Genomic DNA, 12,285 nt, shown 5'->3' with positions numbered 1-12,285 from the left:
ATTGTGGCCATTTGGGGAGTGAATTAGCAGACATAAACACACTCTCTTTTTTTGTTGTTATTTTTTTAATTTTTTAATTTATTTTTTTGACAGGCAGAGTGGACAGTGAGAGAGAGAGACAGAGAGAAAGGTCTTCCTTTGCCGTTGGTTCACCCCCCAATGGCCGCTGCGGTCGGCACACCACGCTGATCCAAAGCCAGGAGTCAGGTGCTCCTTCTGGTCTCCCATGCGGGTGCAGGGCCCAAGGACTTGGGCTACCCTCCACTGCACTCCCAGGCCATAGCAGAGAGCTGGACAGGAAGAGGAGCGACCTGGACAGAATCCGGCACCCCTACCGGGACTAGAACCTGGTGTGTCGGCGCTGCAGGCGGAGGATTAGCCTATTGAGCCGCGGCGCCGGCCGATAAACACACTCTCTGTCTCTCTCCATGTGTTACTCTGCTTTCAAATAAATAAATCCTTAGTTGAAAGAATACACAGAAAAAGCACTTTTTTTAAAAAATTTTTTTATTTGAAAGGCAGAGTTAAAGAGAGGTAGAGGCAGAGACAGACAGAGAGAGAGAGGTCTTCCATCTGCTGGTTCACTCCCCAAATGGCCACAACGGCTGGAGCTGGGCTTATCTGAAGCCAAGAGCTTCTTCTGGGTCTCGCATACTGGCTCAGTAGCCCAAGGATTTTAGGCCATCCTCCACTGCTTTCCCAGGCTATAGCAGAGAGCTGGATCAGAAGTGGAGCATCTGGAGCTCAAACCTGTGCCCGTATGGGGTGCCAGCACTGCATGCAGTGGTTTTATCCTCTATGCCACAGTGCTGGCCCCAAGAAAAAGCACTTTTTTTAAGTTTTATTTATTTATTTGAAAGAGTTACACAGAGAGGGGAGGGGAGGAGGGAGGAAGAGAGAGGGAGAGGGAGAGAGAGAGAGATAGAGGTCTTACATCCATTGGTTCACTCCCCAGTTGGCTGCAATGGCTGGAGCTGTGCCAATCCGAAGCCAGAAGCCAGGAGCTTCTTCTGGGTCTCCCACACAGGTGCAGGGGCCCAAGCACTTGGGCCATCCTCCACTGATTTCCCAGGCCAGAGCAGAGAGCTGGATCAGAAGTGGAGCAACTGGGACTTGAACCGGTGCCCATATAGAGTGCCTGCACTGCATGCGGTAGCTTTACCCACTATGCCACAGTGTTGGCCCCCAGAAAAAGCACTTTTAAAGTGAGTATTTCCAAAATTCCACAGACTGGACTTTGAGTCTTGATTGGTAGACCAAGGAGCTCTTCTCTCATCCAAGAAAAATGCCCTGGTTCTTCCTTGTGTAGAGCATGGTCCTTCCCACTGCAGACTCATGGTGACTCCCTGCTGCTTCTGAGGAGTATGGGTTCCACTTTCGCCTCCCCTTGACTCCCCAACACCAGGCTCCTTCAACATTTCCCACACTGGAAAACAGACAAACTCGTCTCTCACTGGCCTTCTGGTTTTTGTTCTGAGACCCACAAATTTCAGGTATTGGACCTAAGGTCACAAGGATCCTCCCAATCTTCTCCACACCTAGGACATTCTAGGAAACTCAGACACTGAGCTCCTAAGAAGAGGCCCTGAATTTACTTGATGAACAAATGCAACCTCCAACACCCACTCAAAATGCAGGCTGCATCTCCCCTGAGACAAGAACCCCGTCTCCTCAGCATGACAGCACACTGTTATCCCACACCCAGGCTCACCATGTAGCTCATGCTCTTCTTCAACCCCTCTAGCACACCAGAGGCCTGGCTTCATGAAATCTTAGGAAACCATGTCCTACAATTACAGGTGGCAGTCAGTATCAGAGGAAGAAGTCCCTCTCTGCACTTGGCTCCCAACCTTGGCTCACACCTGACACCTGCTTCTTGATCTGTGACAAGGGAATCCCTGGGATAGAATCCCAGCCAAAGAGAAGGCATGGCCAGCTTGCAGAATGCTTGCCCTCACCCTGCACTTGGCCTTGAGTCAGACTTTGATCAGTATGCCCACTTCACACTGCAGAACTTCTAGTTCATTGCTGCTACAGGGATCATTCAGGCATTTGTATGTGCCCCAGTTCTTGGAGTCCCTAGTGGTAGTATCTCTGGATATTAGTGTAGTCTGTGTTTTGAGAACAGGGATGTTCAGCGATGTGTCCCTAGGTCATGATCATGTCCCAGGTATGGGATGGTCTCCCATCTCTCCAGCTGCTCAACCTCAGCAGAACCCTGTGCACAATGGTAGCTCAGTTGCTGCATATTTTTCATCCTCCATCCCATGTGGTCAATAGTACCTTCGTCTCTGATGAACTCATCTTTCTGTTTCCTTTAGGAAACCACTGTTGAAGTGCAAGGTGGATAAGAAATGGAAAACGTTCATTACAGGTATAGCCCTTTCTGTACTGATGTACACATAAATGACAATGTGTCTAAATGAGTCCAAGATTAATCAATCACACATACATAGTTAAAATCTCCTATAAAATGTTAATCAAAAGGTACTTTTTCAGCATAATCTTATGAAAAATTCTTTTTAAAGACTCTTCTCAGACATCTTCAATATCATTATATTCTTTTTGAAAGTTTATCAGATCCAAATATGAAAGGTGGAACAACAGAGAACTAGAGACAGAGCAGAGGGAGAATCTTCCTTCCACTGATTCACTCCCCAAATGCCTATAACAGCAAGAACTGGCCCAGGACAAAGCCAGAAGCTCAGATTTCCATTTGAGTCTCCCACATAGATGGCAGGTACCCAAACACATCATCCGCTGCCTCCCAGGGATCTCCTTAGCAGGAAGCTGGTTTGGAAGCAGAGGTGGGACTTGATCCCAGCCACTCCATATGGGATGTGAGTGTCCCAAGCAGTGGCTTAATCTGCTGCACAAATCCCACTCCCAGTATCATTTTAATTATTCCCAGAGCCCCTGTTAGGGTCCTCCACAACAGGACTCTCAAGAACACCACATTCATTACAGTACCTTTTGAACCTGTGTATGATGAGACATTAGAAACATTATTCCAAGTCACAGATAATCATTTATATAACATTACAACATATGTATTTGTTTATACTGGTCCCATTTGTGATTTTTACAAGTTCAACAACATAATCACTTCTCCCCATTTCTTGTTGCATTGAACACTTTTATTGTGATATAACAATACAAAAAAGCATACAATTACATATATGCAATTTTTAAAGGATTACAATAAAATGAAGAACTGTGAACAGGGCAGGAAGTAGCACACTGTCTGTCCCAGTGCTTTTTCCTGGCTGTGTTCTTCTCCCACCACTCCCACATACACCATCTTGGATTTTGTAACTATTTACCTATTACTCAATCTATTTTTAGCTTGTATGTGTGTAGTTCTGTTTATTTTGTAGTTCTGTTTCTGTTATTATCCAATTTATGTAGATGGAATCACAGTGTGTTATTATCCAATTATATATATATATAATCACACTGTATATGATATGTATATTTATATTCTGTGGCTTGCTTCTTTTGTTCAACATCATGCTTTTGAAATTTAGGCAAGGGGCCAGTGCTGAGGCTTAGGCTTAGTGGATAAAGCAGCTGCCTGCATATCCCATATGGGCTTTGGTTTGAGTCCTAGCTGCTCCACTTCCAATCCAGCTCTCTGCTATGGCCTGGAAAAACAGTAGAGGATGGCCCAAGTACCCCCGTGAGAGACCCAGAAGAAGCTCCTGGCTCCTGGCTTTGGATCGGCCCAGCTTTAGCTGTTGTGGCCTCTGGAGAGTGAACCAACGGATGGAAGACCTCTCTCTCTCTCCCTCTCTCTTTTTCTCTCTGCCTCTGCCTCTCTGTAACTCTGCCTTTCAAATAAATAAATCTTTTAAAAAAAAGGATACTAAGTTCTAAAAAGAAAGAAAGAAATTCAGGCAAAAGTTCATTTTCTTGGCATATAATATTCTATTTTATGATGTAATGACTGAAATATATTTATCCATTCTAGTGTTGAAGTACATCTGAGAAGTAATGGTTATTTGTTATTACAAACCACACCACTATAAACATTATTGCTTTCATATGTGCTCATCTACTAATGTAAAGACTCTCCAGGGGACACAGCCAGGATAAAAATTTCTGAGTGATATGATAGTAACAACCTATACTCTCATCAAGAGTATGAATCATTTTTCTACAACTTCACCAGTCTTTGATATTGTTCAACTTTCTTCCTTTTTTAAAAAAAATTTATTTGACAGAGTTAGACAGTGAGAGAGAGAGACAGAAAGGTCTTCCTTCTGTTGGTTCACCCCCGAAATGGCCACTATGGCTGGAACTATGCCAATCCAAAGCCAGGAGCCAGGTGCTTCCTCCTGGTCTCCCATGTGGGTGCACAGCCCAAGCACTTGAGTCATCCTCCACTGCCCTCCTGGGCAACAGCAGAGAGCTGAACTGGAAGAGGAGCAACTGAGACTAGAACCTGGTGCCCATATGGGATGCTGGCACCGCAGGTGGAGGATTAACCAAGTGAGCCACGGTGCCGGCCCCTCTTCCTTTCTTTTTAATTTATTTTATTTATTTGAAATGCATAATTTCAGAGAGAGGGGGAAAGGTCTTTCATCTGCTGGTTCACTCCCCAAATGTTTGCAATGGCCGGAGATGGGACAGGCCAAAGCCAGGATACAGGAGCTTCATCTGGGTCTTTCACATGGGTAGAGGGGCCCAAGTACTTGGGTCATCTTCTGCTGCTTTACCAGACACATTAGTAGGGAGCTGGAAATAGGGCAGCAGGGACCTAAATGCTGGGATCGCAGGTGGTGGCTTTACCTACTATGCCACAATGCTGGCCCAATCAACTTTCAAATTTTTTGCTAACCTAGTGATTTATAAACATATCTCACTGATGCTTTATTTTGCATTTCTCTATTAATGAAGATGAGTATCATTACTCATGTGTATGAGATGTTTCTATCTAGCCTTATGTTAACTGCTTTGTTCAAGATTTACACGGTTTTCTATAGTTTTGGTGATGTGTTTGGTAATTTTCACAATATGTTACAGGCACACTTTATATACTGAATAAACTAATCATTTGTCAGACATATGTAATGCAGATAATTTCTCCCAGTTTGGGATTTAGTTTTCTCCCTCTTTATGGACAGAAATTCTTAGTTTAAATGAAGTCAAATTTATCAAACACCATGCAATATTCTGTTGGAATAAGCTGTATTAAATACACTTGATTTTCAATTGGTTATTTTTATATCTAGAATATTTATTTAACTAACTTTATTTGTGGATTCTTTAGGGGGAGTTTACATAGACTTTCATGTTGTCTGCAAGTAGTGTGGTTTTATTTTCATTTCTTGTGAACTGTAAGCTATTCTAGAATGCTGACTAAAGACAATGAAGATGCACATCCTTATTTCACGTCTGATTTTTAAGGGATTTCTTTTAATGATCCCTTATAGAGAAAGTTGCTTGTAAAAAACATTTTTCAATGTCCCTTCCAGGTTGAGAACATTCACTTCATATTCAAGTCTGTCATGTTTTTTCACCTCGTGAAAAGCTATTGAATTTTGTATGTATGCATTTTCTGTATTTTAAGATACCATGACTTTCTAATATTAAACCAATCATTGCTTTGTACAATATGTTTGTATTTGTTCCCACATTTACCAAACTCTTTTCCTACTTTTATCCTTTACAAATTGGATATTCCAGTTGGAGTGATTTTTCTTTTGCATTTATTGATAAATATGTTAGTGATAACCTCTCAAAATCCTTATTTGTCTGAAATTGCCTTTATTTCATCCTCATGTTTGAAAGATAGCTTGACTAGGCATATAAATTTTCTAAAAATAATTTTAGAGTTATTCTATTGATTTTTGGCTTCTGTTTTGTGTCTATGATTAAGAAACTAGTCATCAAGATCTTCTTTCTATAGATGATCTGTCTTTTTCTGGATGTTTTCAAGATCTGTTCTGGGAGATCTCTTATTTGGATTTTCCATTACTTAACTTAGTCTCTGTGTGTTGCATTCCAGATACCTTTAGACTTATCTCTTAGTTCACTGATTCTCTTTTCAGTTGTTTCTAAGTACTGTTTAATATATCCTTTGAGATTTTAAACTCACTTATGCTCACAGTCTTATACTTCCCACCCACATTTCTCTTCTTTTCTGAACTCCATTTTCTCTAAACAAGAGGTCTTGGACACATGTGGATCCCCCTAGTAGATATGTTAAAGTTCTGTCCACACGCCTTGTAAAAAGCCACTCTTTGACCACTCTTTAGACCATGGCCGAGGTTAGAAACAGGGCAGGGGAAGAAGCAAATGCTCGTTTTGTCACCAAACACAGGGTCATTTGGGCAGGGAATTCTGGTGCAGGACCTGGAAGAGAAATGCAATCTCCAGGTGACCCCATCATTCCATCTCACAGCAAAGGGGTCCAGGCAGAGGAGGACCACAACAGAACTCTCTAAATGTGGGGCCCAGTGGAGGATTCTTGTCGGTCAAGTCAGGGAACTACTGATGAGCTGAAAAATATAGAGGTCATGAAACCAGGAGACTTGAATTTGATCTGGCTCTTCATTCTGTAAGCTCACAGAACCTCAATCTCCTCATCTATAAAATGGAGATGATGCTGGATTGCATTGTTCATGGAGCTGTGATGAAGCTGAAACATATTCACATGTTCATTCAATAAAAATATATTAAAAACATCTTGTATGCTAGGCACAAGTAGAGACATATATATGAACAAAACAGAAAAAAATCCAAATTGTCTCTGTAGCAACATGATCTCATATGTAGGAAACTCAAAAGATTCTAACAAAAATATTAGAACTTATAAATGAATTCAGTAAAGCTGCAGGATACAGTCAATATAAATCATTAGCATATCAATTTACCAATTATAAATTATTTGAAAAGGAAATAAGAAAGTTATGCCACATAAAGTAGCTATAAAACAAATAACCTAGGAATAAATTTGTCCAAAGAAGTAAAAAATCTCTGTAATTAAAGGAACAAAATGTTGATGAAAGAAATTGAAGAGCCGGCGCCACGGCTCACTAGGCTAATCCTCCACCTGCGGTGCCAGCACCCTGGGTTCTAGTCCCGGTTGGGGCGCCAGATTCTGTCCCAGTTGCTCCTCTTCCAGTTCAGCTCTCTGCTGTGGCCCGGGAAGGCAGTGGAGGATGGCCCAAGTGCTGGATGGCCCAAGTGCTTGGGCCCTGCACCCGCATGGGAGACCAGGAGGAAGCACCTGGCTCCTGGCTTCGGATCAGTGCAGCATGCTGGCCCTAGCGGCCATTTGGGGGTTGAACAAATGGAATGAAGACCTTTCTCTCTGTCTCTCTCTCTCTCACTGTCCACTCTGCCTGTCAAAAAAAAAAAAAAAAAAAAAAAAAAGAAAGAAATTGAAGAGGTGGACTGGCATTGTGATGTAGTAGGTTAGACTGCCACCTGTGACACTGGCATCTCATATGGGTGCCAGTTCAGGCCCTGGCTGCTCCATTTCCTATCCAACTCCCTACTGGTATGCCTGGAAGGGCTTCAGAGAATGGCCAGGTTCTTGAACTCTTGCACCTGTGTGGGAGACCTGGAGGAAGTTCCTGGCTTCTGGCTTTGGCCTGTTCCAGCCCTGGCTGTTATGGCGTGGTAGGTAAAGCCTGAGACATCAGCATTCCATATGGGCACCAGTCCATGTCCCATTTGCACCATTTTCTCCCCAGTACTTTGTTAATGGCCTGGGAAAAGAAGTGGAAGATGCCCCAAGTGCTTGGGCCCCTGCCACTACGTGGGACACCCAGAAGAGCTCCTGGCTCCTGGATTTGGCTTGACTAACCCCCACTGTACAGCCATCTGGGAAGTGAATCGGCAAAGATTATTTAGGAGTATTTAGGAGGTTATTAGAATTTGAGAGCCCTGCATTCAGTAATGGGATGAATGCTCTTATAAAAAAGGCCTCAGACAGTTGCCTTGTCTTTTCCATGATGTGAGGACACAGCAAGAAGACACCACTCTGTGAGCCAGAAAGGCCAGAAAGCAATCCATTATCAGACACTGTATCTGTTGACACACTGATCTTACAGGTCTGGGGAGCCTTTCTTTGTCAAGGGCCATTTGGAAAAATATAACATCATTCATGGGCCATACAAAATTATCAATTGCGTGTTTATTGAATTTCAAGTCCCTCCTGCAATTGCCTTGGCAGGGCCAGACCAAGTGATTTCACAAGTCTTATATGGTCCACAAGCCAGATGTTCCCCAGCCCAACTTTAATGCATGAGTTTCTGTTGAAAGTTATTCACCTAAGGTAGTTAGAACATGTCAAGACACTGGGAATCCATTGATTATAGTTAGTAGCTCTTACACTGGAGCCAGTGGTTTCTCCCCTCTAATGCAAAGTAGAACTTGGGCCTCCCTTTTCTTTGCCTTTACTTCTCCCACCCCCCACCATACTCTACAGACTTGTTTGTCCTCATTTCTCTTATTGGCCAGTGAAGACTCCTGATACTAGTTGCACTGGGGGAGACAAGATTCTGGATTTGTTTGTATGCACTGAAGTGCTGGGATGAGTAGATAGGTGTCTTGATGAAAGCCTGTTGGGTCAGGTTTATTACTTCTAGTTCTGATTCTGGGCAAAATTTGATACAGTTTCTTTTTTTATAAAGTGAATATTATGATTTCTGTTTTCCCTGGCTATGATCTGTATAAGATCATAGGCAGTCAAAGGAGAAAATAGCACTTGGACTCAGTTTGTCACAGTGCTATGAAATGTAGGCTATCAATATATTTTTTAAAGATTTATTTTTGGGCTGGCACTATGGTATAGTGGGTAAAGCTGCTACCGGCAGCATTGGAATCCCATTATGGGTGCTGGTTTGAGAACCAGCTGCCCACTTCTGATCCAGCTCCCTACTAATGTGCCTGGGAAAGCAGTTGAAGAAAGCCCAAGTCCTTGGGTCCCTGCACCTGTATGAGAAACCCCAAAGAAGTTCCTGGTTCCTGACCAGCCCAGCTCTGGCCTTTGTGGCCATTTGGGGAGCAAACCAGCGTATGAACGATCTCCTTCTCTCTCCTTCTCTTTCTGTAACTCTTTTAAATAAATAAATAAATAATTATGTTGCTAAAATTTATTTATTTATTTATTATTTACTTATTTATTTGAAAGGCAGAGTTACAGAGAGGGAGAGGCAGAAGCAGAGCAGCCTGGGGGGAGATCTTTCATCTACTAGTTCACTCTCCATATGGCCAGGCAGAAGCCAAAAGACAATATATTCATCCACGTTACCCAGATGGGTGGCAGGATCCCAAGTACTTGGGCCATCACAATTAGCAGGACTTGGATCAGCAGTGGAGCAGCCAGGATTCAAATAATTGCCCATTTGGGATGCTGGCGCTTGCAACCAGAGGCTTCACCTGCTGTGCCACAGTGCCAGACCCTAGGATCTTGCTATTAAAAGCAATAATCAGTTACCTATGTTTGTTTATACATTGGTATTTATAATTTTTGAACACTCTTAATGATATGTCAAGAAATTCAAGCCTTATGGAATTGAGGCAGCTAAGAACAACTACAAGGGAACCTAATGCCATACATTCTCACAATGTGTTTCAATCACTTGAAGATAAGATTTTACATCTGAGTGCTCAGTTTGGTGTCTTCAGTTCTTTTCAATGATCGGAGGCTGGAGTTTAGGATATTTTCTGCAGGATATATCTGGTAGAGTGTCCTCTGGGACCTTCAGCTTGGAGGAGGGGATATTGAAGAGGTAGGTGGATGTTACTTTTCATGTATGTTACTCTCCTTGATGAATTGGTTTGTATCTCTGTAAGAGTATAGAGAAGGCACAGAGCAGTACCAACTGAGCTATTTCTTGCTTTCCTTTGAGCTGATTTCTCAGAATTATTTTGGTTATAAGTGAGAGAAATAAAATTTAAGCAATAAATTAATGAAATAAAGAATATGCCATAAGAATATGGGGTTGCTTTTGTATCTATAAGGAAAGTTTGAAAGCTATGGGGACTTAGCACTTCAGGGAGAAAGTCTGTGATCAACACCAGCATGTTTTTGACAGGATTGGTACAGGGAAAATCACTAAGAGAACAAGGGGTAGGGGTGGCTCACTCCTTGTAAAAGTAGAATGCTGGAAAGGTGAAAAGAACAGATTTCAGCAGGGTGCTCAGTTGTCTGATACTAGAGAGGTGATTTCATGACTTCTCCTATAGCAGGATTTGTGTCCTGAGACAAGACACCAAGGCCTCTTAACAGGAAGTAGTCTTTTATGATGCCGGCATAAGGCCCAGGTGGAATTTCTTATCCAAAATCTGAGCCCCAAACAAAGAAGGGGTTTCCCTTATATATGGTTTTAGCCTCTTTGTCTTCCTTATGTGGTTACTTGCATACATTCAATTGGATATGGTAATGTTGCATGGTGGCCACAGGATTGATATAATACTGTACGTGCAAACGTGGTTAAATGAAAATATGAATTTTTTTTTCTCTTCACACACATACTGAGATGTAAGCTGTCTGGCAAGGGTTAACATCATTGCTCTGTGTTGACAAGCAGAACCTGAAATGGTTACATATAAACAGATAGGGACTACAGCTTAAGCATTCATAGCCAAGCAGATAACAACCACATTTCATTCCCAGGACAAGTGCCTCCCTTTTTCATTTTTTGACCTTGGGAAGGTTTCTACCACAGCTTTAATCATGTCTGTTAGAAAAAAGTCTAATTAAAAGACAGAGGCCTCTGCTATGCCCACCAGCATGGTGTAAAAGCCTCCCTTTCCATTTCTGTAACGGAGGAGCAGCGGAAGTTGAGAAAGATGGAAGAGGGAAGGACCATTATTTGACTGGGAGCCACTTGTTCCTTGGCCTGAATCAGTTTAAAGGATGTTTGAAAGGGCCCCAGGGTTGCATGGGCTGGCCCTTCTCAACTTCACCTGCAGAAAGTACACCTGAATGCTACCCCTGGGATAGTACAAGGTCACGGCTTCTGCCTTTCCCTATCTCTGACTACAATTGTTCAGATTCATTTTCCCTTCTCCATTTTAAGTGACTAACATAGGTCTGTAGAATTTCCAAGAAAACAATTACAGTTTTTATTTAAAATGTTGATTTCTCCAGAATCAAATACTTGCACATCATGTCTTTTAAAGTATTTTTCTTATATGTCCTTATTTTAGCTGTTGATTCTTTTTTTAAAGATTTATTTATTTGAAATGCAGAGTTACAGAGATGAGGCAGAGAGAGAGAAAGAGAGAGAGAGAGAGAGAAATCTTCCATCCCCTGGTTCACTCCCCAGATGGCTACATCTGCCGGTGCTGCACTGATCCAAAGCCAGGAGCCAGGAGCCTCCCCTAGATGTCTCACATGGGTGCAGAGGCCCAAGCACTTGGGCCATCCTCCACTGCTTTCTCATGCCAGAGAGCTGGATAGTAAGTGGAGCAGCCAGGTCTCAAACTGGTGCCCATATGGGATGCTGGCACTGCAGGCAGTGGCTTTACTCGATATGCCACAGTGCTGGCCCCTTGATTCTTTTTTTTTTTTTTTTTTGACAGGCAGAGTGGACAATGAGAGAGAGAGACAGAGAGAGAAAGGTCTTCCTTTGCCGCTGGTTCACCCTCCAATGGCCGCCGCTGCAGCCGGCGCACCGCGCTGATCCTGGCAGGAGCCAGGAGCCAGGTGCTTTTCCTGGTCTCCCATGGGGTGCAGGGCCCAAGCACCTGGGCCATCCTCCACTGCACTCCCTGGCCATAGCAGAGAGCTGGCCTGGAAGAGGGGCAACCGGGACAGAATCCGGCGCCCCAACCGGGACTAGAACCCGGTGTGCCGGCGCCGCAAGGTGGAGGATTAGCCTATTGAGCCACGGCGCCGGCTCCCCCTTGATTCTTTTTTAAAAGGTTTTAAAAATTATCTGAGAGGTATAGAGCAAGGTAGGAAAAAAAGAATGATAGATTTCTAATCTACGGTTTCACTCCCAAATCTGTACTGGCTGGGGCTGAACAAGGTCAAAACCAAAAACCACGAACCCAGTCCAGGTTTCCCATGTGAATGACAGGAATCTAATTACTTGAGCCATACTGCCTCCCAAGGTCTACATTAGCAGGAAGCTGGAGAGTCAGGAGTTAGAGCTGGGAATTGAACCTAGGCATCTTAACTGCTATGCCAAATACCTACCTCTAGCTTCTGATTTATTATATCCACTCCTTTCTGAACATTGTTGATGCTCTAGGAAGTGGCCTCCTGCACAGAAATGGGTTTACAAGTGAGACAGGGGAGTGAACTGTACCTTTCATTTC

General features: G+C 43.1%; 1 protein-coding gene across 10 annotated transcripts in view; it reads left to right on the top strand.

The window, feature by feature from the left end:
- LOC100356924 (cytochrome P450 4F2) overlaps positions 1-12,285 on the top strand; it is a 103,506-nt gene that overhangs the window by 6,733 nt on the left and 84,488 nt on the right. For 5 of the 10 annotated variants that reach the window (XM_070059374.1, XM_070059372.1, XM_051834427.2 and 2 more), the window contains exon 1: positions 9,138-9,746. The gene's annotated coding sequence lies outside the window, so the exon portion shown is untranslated. Of the gene's footprint in view, positions 1-2,321; positions 2,375-9,137; positions 9,747-12,285 lie in introns of those variants that run through there. The other 5 variants (XM_070059370.1, XM_070059368.1, XM_070059369.1 and 2 more) reach the window with 2 other exon arrangements.

Source organism: Oryctolagus cuniculus, chromosome 16, assembly GCF_964237555.1.
Source record: "Oryctolagus cuniculus chromosome 16, mOryCun1.1, whole genome shotgun sequence".
In the NCBI taxonomy this organism is placed as follows: Eukaryota; Metazoa; Chordata; class Mammalia; order Lagomorpha; family Leporidae; genus Oryctolagus; species Oryctolagus cuniculus.
The sequence above is the reverse complement of the archived record's forward strand: the minus strand, read 5'-3'. Positions and strand labels throughout refer to the sequence as shown.